Source organism: Haliotis cracherodii, unplaced genomic scaffold (genome assembly GCF_022045235.1).
Source record: "Haliotis cracherodii isolate W230 unplaced genomic scaffold, xgHalCrac1.p SCAF_23, whole genome shotgun sequence".
Taxonomy (NCBI): domain Eukaryota; kingdom Metazoa; phylum Mollusca; class Gastropoda; order Lepetellida; family Haliotidae; genus Haliotis; species Haliotis cracherodii.
The window spans coordinates 5,562,868-5,571,774 of record NW_027266279.1 but is presented as its reverse complement, the minus strand read 5'-3'; positions in this window follow the sequence as shown (position 1 = coordinate 5,571,774).

The window sequence follows — 8,907 nt, the reverse complement described above, 5'->3', positions numbered from 1 at the left end:
GGTATGACGCGCCTGGGGATCGAACCCCGGACCTTCCGCTCTCCGGGCGGACGCTCTACCATTAGACTACGGAGGCGGTCGATTGTTTCGTGATGTTTTCACTCCAGTAAATGTAACTATGATGTTGGAATTAGTTGAGCACTGTTCAACCATACCTCAGCTATACCTGAAATTAGCGACATGTTATATAATTAAATGATGAATATCAGTCAGGGCAGTGGGTTAGCCTACCGGTTAAAGCGTTTGCTCGTAACGCCTTAGACCCGGGTTCGAATTTACTCATTGTAGGATGTGTTGAGTATGTTTTCTGGTTTTCCATCCCGTAATATTGCTGAAAGTAGCGTAAAACCATACTCACTCTTTTACCAAACATTTCTCAAACATGGCCAAAGACAAAATTGTTTTCGATGCTTGGGATGAATTAACACGAATAAGGTTGATAAATCAATCGGGGTAAATTGCATCCTACTGTACATATATAAAGACTAGTATATCTACATTTTCACAATACAGTAGCGCCCCGTTATATCGAGATTCGTTTTCTCGAATGTACCGATATCTCGAACATATTCTGCGGTCCCGACCGCCCCATTTATATAAATATATGAATATGACCGCTTATCTCGAATTCGAGATAAAAATACACAGTGCTATGTCGGATCATGGACACGGTCTCAACTTTGAATTTACTATAGAATTTTGTGACTTTATCTCGGAATTGACATTTGCCACATTAATAGTTCTGAGAAGCGCAAATACGAATATGACATTTGCGGGGAGCAATTCTCCTGAAGATATATCGTGTTCCTTTTCTCACAAAATCATCCAACATCGTTGTAGGGTACATTGCAACTGAACCAATGGCTCAACCATTTCTGTACATGCATTTTCATCCAGTTGTAAATGGTGATCTTCATTGACACAAAAAGTGAAAGCAGGGGATACCAGAAACGGGCTTCACACATTGTACCCGTGTGGACAATCCAACCTGCGTCTTCGGCATGACGAGCGAATGTTTTAACCACTAAGCTATCAACCACCCCTATTGACAAAATAAGACAACGTGTATCATATTGGAAGTAGTCGATGGATTATTACTATTGACAATTTTTTTTCCGAATTGCAAATGGTTCCAACAGATCAGTTTGAAGAATAAATTGATCAGCAGTTAGGTCTGCATATTGCTATTATTATTCCCTCAGGAGGCGAGTTTTCACCAGAGAACGGGAATGTACGTTTACTGTCTCCCTTCTCCCTGAGAAACCAACGAGCAGGGATATGGTGCCGACAAACCCACAAACGTGAACAGGGAGATCCGGGATTCGTCAGGGAAGCCACGGAACGTGACTCTGTCCACGGGTCTTATTCAGGATTTCGACATCAGCCTCACCGAACAACATTGAAGCGTTAGTAAAATCTCCCGTTTCCCTGTACGGTCAGCCGAGATGTGAGTGGCTGTTTGTGTTCGTCCGGACTTACCTCGGTTTGATAGTGCTTACCCACTGAGATACCATTGTTACAACCCTTAATGTTTTTGTTTTTTTACATTATGGGTTACGTTTTTACATTAAGAGTAACAACCCGCAACCCTTAATGTAAAACATATTGTTTTTACATTAAGGGTTAATATCGTACATATCGCCCCTTAATGTAAACTATTCTTATAAACAAAGTTTGATTTGAAATATAGGTTACATTTTGCTATGTTCACGTTTTTTATTGTTTTTGCTCGGTTTCTTGCAATTATTCGTAATAAGCATAATTCGTAAAAGGTCCAAGTTCGGGAGGTATTCGGGAGGAATACCTTTGATAAAATATTCACTGGTAAGACGTGTTATTGATTTTCGCTACAGATAACATGCTACTACTATTCTGTTGGATAAAAGTATGTTTGGTTTCAGTAGCGCTACATTATGTGTGTTTACATATATCCAGCCGGACAGATCGACCTGGTAATAATAACAAAGATAGACAAAATGGGGTAGAGGTTTTTTATTGAGTACACTTGAAGAAGACCCAGCTGTTTCTATCATTGTACTTGGATTTGTTTGTTTGTTTGTTTGCCTGTTGTTTAACGCCGCACTCAGCAATATTCCAGCTACATGACGATGGTCTGTAAATAATCGAGTCTGGAACAGACAATCGATCCACGCATTTGGGATTTGAGGACATGCATCAACCAAGTCAGCGAGTCTGACCACCCGATCCCGTTAGTCGTCTCTTACGACAAGCATAGTCGCCTTTTATGGCAAGAATGGGTTGCTGAAGACCCATTCTTCACCGGATCTTCACAGGTTCATTGTACCCGAACAGTAGAACCGGTGTGACGCGGGACTATGTGGAGAACGATGTTATTCACCATGTTGAAAGTAATAATTATTCAATAGATGTTTTCACACAATTTGAGATGGAAAGATATTCATGTGATAATTTCCTTTGGAAAAACTCTTTTGGATATGTGTTCAATTCTGAACATACATATTGTGAATTGAAGATTTGGCATTGACTATCAAATCAACTGACTGAACATTTATTGGGCATTTAGTGAGTGAGTGAGTGAGTTGGGTTTAACGCCATTTTAACAGTATTCCATTTATATCACGGCTTAATGTCAGTTTAATGTGGGAGGAAATCCCGAAGTGATGCAGGCCTCAGACGTTTACCACTTCGGTGAAACCCACGTGCACGGGTATGGTGCTGACAAACCTAGCAGCGTAATCGGGGTGAACCGGGATTCGAGCCTACAATCATAGGTTTCTGGCGTACCCAAGGGACGCAACTCTGCACAGCGAATCGCGGCGCCTCAGACGACTGGGCCACCCATGCCTCCAATTGGGCATTTAGGGCGTAGTGTGATAGATTATGGTTTGGTACCGAGTGACATGTTCCCCGATGATGATGAAAACATGAACGGTGCCATTATGAAAATGCGTTCAGAAATAACTCATACCTTACCAAGTAAAACAAAATTTGCAATGAATACAGATAACTGTGTGGAATCAAGAAGGACTAGTTTGCACAATGTAAAAGGAGAGACCAAGAAAATGCAGCAGCGGTGGACTCGAAACGTTTCTGGGACATCATAAAACGTATGTCTGGACGACCGCATTGATATATGGTCCATCGTTGGTCTGAATGGCTGCCGAATACCATCTGCCCGAAACACCAACGGATGACACTTGTGGACTGGCAGCTGCAGCCCATTCTTCCTGAGACGAGGTGGGTGAAATCAGGTTTGACGTCGCGACATGCATGTGCACATGTGTGTGTGAGACTGCTTGTCATTGTCCGGACTAATGCCGATTTTATAGTGCTAGCCAACTGAGATATCATGCCGCAGTTGAACATGGATACCCAACTCGGACACAGTACACTCCGAGCCGACCAGTCCTTGTTTCAGCCCTTTAACGCCGTGCACCAGGCAGTGTAACAACAAGTGCCGTCTTTTAACGTCTTTTGGTTTGACGCGGCCGGAGATCGAACCTCCGCTCTCCAGGCAAACGCTCTATCCACTATGACACCGAAGCGGTCCATTCCAGATAAAGAGTGTTTGGCTCGTGTTTGTGAGTTTGTTGGTGTATTGGGTCCATGTCTGCGAGTGTGTTGGTGAGTGTGCTGGGTCCGTGTTTGTGAGTCTGTAGTAAGAGTGTTGGTGAGTGTGTTAGGTCCGTGTTTGTGAGTGTGTTAGGTCCGTGTTGGTGAGTGAGTTAAGTCCGTGCTGGTGAGTGAGTTAGGTCCGTGCTGGTGAGTGTGTTAGGTCCATGTTGGTGAGTGTGTCAGGTCCGTGTTGGTGAGTGAGTTAAGTCCGTGTTGGTGAGTGTGTTAGGTCCGTGTTGGTGAGTGTGTTAGGTCCGTGTTGGTGAGTGTGTTAGGTCCGTGTTGGTGAGTGAGTGAGGTCCGTGTTATTAAGTGTGTTAGGTCCGTGTTGGTGAGTCAGTTAGGTCCGTGTTGGTGAGTGTTCTGGGTCCGTGTTGGTGAGTCAGTTAGGTCCGTGTTGGTGAGTGTGTTAGGTCCGTGTTGGTGAGTGCGTTAGGTCCGTGCTGGTGAGTGAGTTAGGTCCGTGTTGGTGAGTGTGTTAGGTCCGTGTTGGTGAGTGTGTTAGGTCCGTGCTGGTGAGTGTGTTAGGTCCGTGTTGGTGAGTGAGTGAGGTCTGTGTTATTAAGTGTGTTAGGTCCGTGTTGGTGAGTGAGTTAGGTCCGTGTTGGTGAGTCAGTTAGGTCCGTGTTGGTGAGTGAGTTAGGTCCGTGTTGGTGAGTGTGTTAGGTCCGTGCTGGTGAGTGAGTTAGGTCCGTGTTGGTGAGTGTGTTAGGTCCGTGTTGGTGAGTCAGTTAGGTCCGTGTTGGTGAGTGTTCTGGGTCCGTGTTGGTGAGTGTGTTAGGTCCGTGTTGGTGAGTGAGTTAAGTCCGTGCTGGTGAGTGAGTTAGGTCCGTGCTGGTGAGTGTGTTAGGTCCGTGTTGGCGAGTGTGTTAGGTCCGTGTTGGTGAGTGTGTCAGGTCCGTGTTGGTGAGTGAGTTAAGTCCGTGTTGGTGAGTGTGTTAGGTCCGTGTTGGTGAGTGTGTTAGGTCCGTGTTGGTGAGTGTGTTAGGTCTGTGTTGGTGAGTGAGTGAGGTCCGTGTTATTAAGTGTGTTAGGTCCGTGTTGGTGAGTCAGTTAGGTCCGTGTTGGTGAGTGTTCTGGGTCCGTGTTGGTGAGTCAGTTAGGTCCGTGTTGGTGAGTGTGTTAGGTCTGTGTTGGTGAGTGAGTGAGGTCCGTGTTATTAAGTGTGTTAGGTCCGTGTTGGTGAGTCAGTTAGGTCCGTGTTGGTGAGTGTTCTGGGTCCGTGTTGGTGAGTCAGTTAGGTCCGTGTTGGTGAGTGTGTTAGGTCCGTGTTGGTGAGTGCGTTAGATCCGTGCTGGTGAGTGAGTTAGGTCCGTGTTGGTGAGTGTGTTAGGTCCGTGTTGGTGAGTGTGTTAGGTCCGTGCTGGTGAGTGTGTTAGGTCTGTGTTGGTGAGTGAGTGAGGTCTGTGTTATTAAGTGTGTTAGGTCCGTGTTGGTGAGTCAGTTAGGTCCGTGTTGGTGAGTGTTCTGGGTCCGTGTTGGTGAGTGAGTTAGGTCCGTGTTGGTGAGTGTGTTAGGTCCGTGTTGGTGAGCGTGTTAGGTCCGTGCTGGTGAGTGTGTTAGGTCCGTGTTGGTGAGTGTGTTAGGTCCGTGTTGGTGAGTCTGTTAGGTCCGTGCTGGTGAGTGTGTTAGGTCCGTGTTAGTGAGTAAGTTAGGTCCGTGTTGGTGAGTGAGTTAGGTCCGTGTTGGTGAGTGAGTGAGGTCCGTGTTGGTGAGTGTGTTAGGTCCGTGTTGGTGAGTGTGTTAGGTCCGTGTTAGTGAGTAAGTTACGTCCGTGTTGGTGAGTGAGTTAGGTCCGTGTTGGTGAGTGAGTGAGGTCCGTGTTGGTGAGTGAGTTAGGTCCGTGTTGGTGAGTGAGTTAGGTCCGTGTTGGTGAGTGTGTTAGGTCCGTGTTGGTGAGTGTGTTAGGTCCGTGTTGGTGAGTGAGTTAGGTCCGTGTTGGTGAGTGTGTTAGGTCCGTTGGTGAGTGAGTTAGGTCCGTGTTGGTGAGTGAGTTAGGTCCGTGTTGGTGAGTGTGCTGGGTCCGTGTTGGTGAGTGTGTTAGGTCCGTGTTGGTGAGTGTGTTAGGTCCGTGTTGGTGAGTGTGTTAGGTCCGTGTTGGTGAGTAAGTTAGGTCCGTGTTGGTGAGTGAGTTAGGTCCGTGTTGGTGAGTGAGTTAGGTCCGTGTTGGTAAGTGTGCTGGGTCCGTGTTGGTGAGTGAGTTAGGTCCGTGTTGGTGAGTGTGTTAGGTCCGTGTTGGTGAGTGAGTTAGGTCCGTGCAGGTGAGTGAGTTAGGTCCGTGTTAGTGAGTGTGTTAGGTCCGTGTTGGTGAGTGAGTTAGGTCCGTGTTGGTGAGTGAGTTAGGTCCGATTTGGTGAGTCAGTTAGGTCAGTTGGTGAGTGAGTTAGGTCCGTGTTGGTGAGTGAGTTAGGTCCGTGTTGGTGAGTGAGTTAGGTCCGTGTTGGTGAGTGTGTTAGGTCCGCGTTGGTGAGTGTGTTAAGTCCGTGTTGGTGAGTGAGTTAGGTCCGTGTTGGATGAGTCTGTTAGGTCCGTTGGTGAGTGAGTTAGGTCCGTGTTGGTGAGTGAGTTAGGTCCGTGTTGGTGAGTGTGCTGGGTCCGTGTTGGTGAGTGTGTTAGGTCCGTGTTGGTGAGTGTGTTAGGTCCGTGTTGGTGAGTGTGTTAGGTCCGTGTTGGTGAGTAAGTTAGGTCCGTGTTGGTGAGTGAGTTAGGTCCGTGTTGGTGAGTGAGTTAGGTCCGTGTTGGTGAGTGAGTTAGGTCCGTGTTGGTGAGTGAGTTAGGTCCGTGTTGGTAAGTGTGTTAGGTCCGTGTTGGTGAGTGTGTTAGGTCCGTGTTGGTGAGTGAGTTAGGTCCGTGCAGGTGAGTGAGTTAGGTCCGTGTTAGTGAGTGTGTTAGGTCCGTGTTGGTGAGTGTGTTAGGTCCGTGTTGGTGAGTGAGTTAGGTCTGTGCAGGTGAGTGAGTTAGGTCCGTGTTAGTGAGTGTGTTAGGTCCGTGTTGGTGAGTGAGTTAGGTCCGTGTTGGTGAGTGAGTTAGGTCCGATTTGGTGAGTGAGTTAGGTCCGTGTTGGTGAGTGTGTTAGGTCCGTGCAGGTGAGTGAGTTAGGTCCGTGTTAGTGAGTGTGTTAGGTCCGTGTTGGTGAGTGTGTTAGGTCCGTGTTGGTGAGTGTGTTAGGTCCGTGTTGGTGAGTGAGTTAGGTCCGTGCTGGTGAGTGTGTTAGGTCCGTGTTGGTGAGTGTGTTAGGTCCGTGTTGGTGAGTGAGTTAGGTCCGTGTTGGTGAGTGAGTGAGGACCGTGTTGGTGAATGTGTATTAAGAGTCTTGGTGAGTGTGTTGATGAGTGTGTTGATGAGTGTGTTGGTGAGTGTGTTAGGTCCGTGTTGGTGAGTGTGTTAAGTCCGTGTTGGTGAGTGTGTTAGGTCCGTGTTGGTGAGTGAGTGAGGTCCGTGTTGGTGAGTGTGTTAGGTCCGTGTTGGTGAGTGAGTTAAGTCCGTGTTGGTGAGTGTGTTAGGTCCGTGTTGGTGAGTGTGTTAGGTCCGTGTTGGTGAGTGAGTTAAGTCCGTGTTGGTGAGTGTGTTAGGTCCGTGTTGGTGAGTGTGTTAGGTCCGTGTTGGTGAGTGTGTTAGGTCCGTGTTGGTGAGTGAGTTAGGTCCGTGTTGGTGAGTCAGTTAGGTCCGTGTTGGTGAGTGTGTTAGGTCCGTGTTGGTGAGTGTGTTAGGTCCGTGTTGGTGAGTGTATTAGGTCCGTGTTGGTGAGTGTGTTAGGTCCGTGTTGGTGAGTGTGTTAGGTCCGTGTTGGTGAGTGTGTTAGGTCCGTGTTGGTGAGTGTGTTAGGTCCGTGTTGGTGAGTGTGTTAGGTCCGTGTTGGTGAGTGAGTTAGGCCCGTGTTTGTGAGTGAGTGAGGTCCGTGTTGATGATTGTGTTGGTGAGTGTGTTGGTAGGTGTGTTGGTGAATGTGTATTAAGAGTCTTGGTGAGTGTGTTGATGAGTGTGTTGATGAGTGTGTTGGTGAGTGTGTTAGGTCCGTGTTGGTGAGTGTGTTAAGTCCGTGTTGGTGAGTGTGTTAGGTCCGTGTTGGTGAGTGAGTGAGGTCCGTGTTGGTGAGTGTGTTAGGTCCGTGTTGGTGAGTGAGTTAAGTCCGTGTTGGTGAGTGTGTTAGGTCCGTGTTGGTGAGTGTGTTAGGTCCGTGTTGGTGAGTGAGTTAAGTCCGTGTTGGTGAGTGTGTTAGGTCCGTGTTGGTGAGTGTGTTAGGTCCGTGTTGGTGAGTGTGTTAGGTCCGTGTTGGTGAGTGAGTTAGGTCCGTGTTGGTGAGTCAGTTAGGTCCGTGTTGGTGAGTGTGTTAGGTCCGTGTTGGTGAGTGTGTTAGGTCCGTGTTGGTGAGTGTATTAGGTCCGTGTTGGTGAGTGTGTTAGGTCCGTGTTGGTGAGTGTGTTAGGTCCGTGTTGGTGAGTGTGTTAGGTCCGTGTTGGTGAGTGTGTTAGGTCCGTGTTGGTGAGTGTGTTAGGTCCGTGTTGGTGAGTGAGTTAGGCCCGTGTTTGTGAGTGAGTGAGGTCCGTGTTGATGATTGTGTTGGTGAGTGTGTTGGTAGGTGTGTTGGTGAATGTGTTTGGTTCGTGCTGGTGAGTGTGTTGGTGAGTGCGTTGGTTAGCGTGTAGGTGAGCGTGAGGTAAGTGTGTGAGCGATTGTCTTGGTGAGTGTGATGATGTGTGTGTTGGTGTGTGTGTTGGTGTGTGTGTTGGTGAATGTGTTTGGTTCGTGTTGGTGGGTGTGTTGGTGGGTGTGTTGGTGAATGTGTCTGGTTCGTGTTGATGAGTATGTTGGTGTGATGATGGACATGAAATAATAGTTTATCTTCGTACGCTGCAAGATAATTGTTTAAATATATATTTTTTCATCGGATCAGGATCTTCAAGAACTATTGTGAAAATGGCCCGGCTTTACCACTATATCTCTGTGACTAACTTTTTGTAATAATACAGTTCAAAATTTGCATTGTGAATACCAAACGCAGAGCCACTCGGGTCCGTATCTATCATTGCATTATCACCATTACTCTCGTATTCAAGCCCTTTAACATTTTAATATGAAAAGCTTAAAAACTAAAATTCGCATTCGTAGTTGATACTTTTAAATCCTCGAAACATCGTGGCAAAACATTTTATGAGATGGGTTTCCGTAAATAGTAATAAGTTCAAACTTCAGAAATCTTACTTTCAGGCCATTATCGTTACATTCACACTTTCGGCATACATTCGCGTGAACGTTGAACTCTGAGTGAAATGAGGGTATGTATGTATATACGTTTTGGGGTAAACAAGT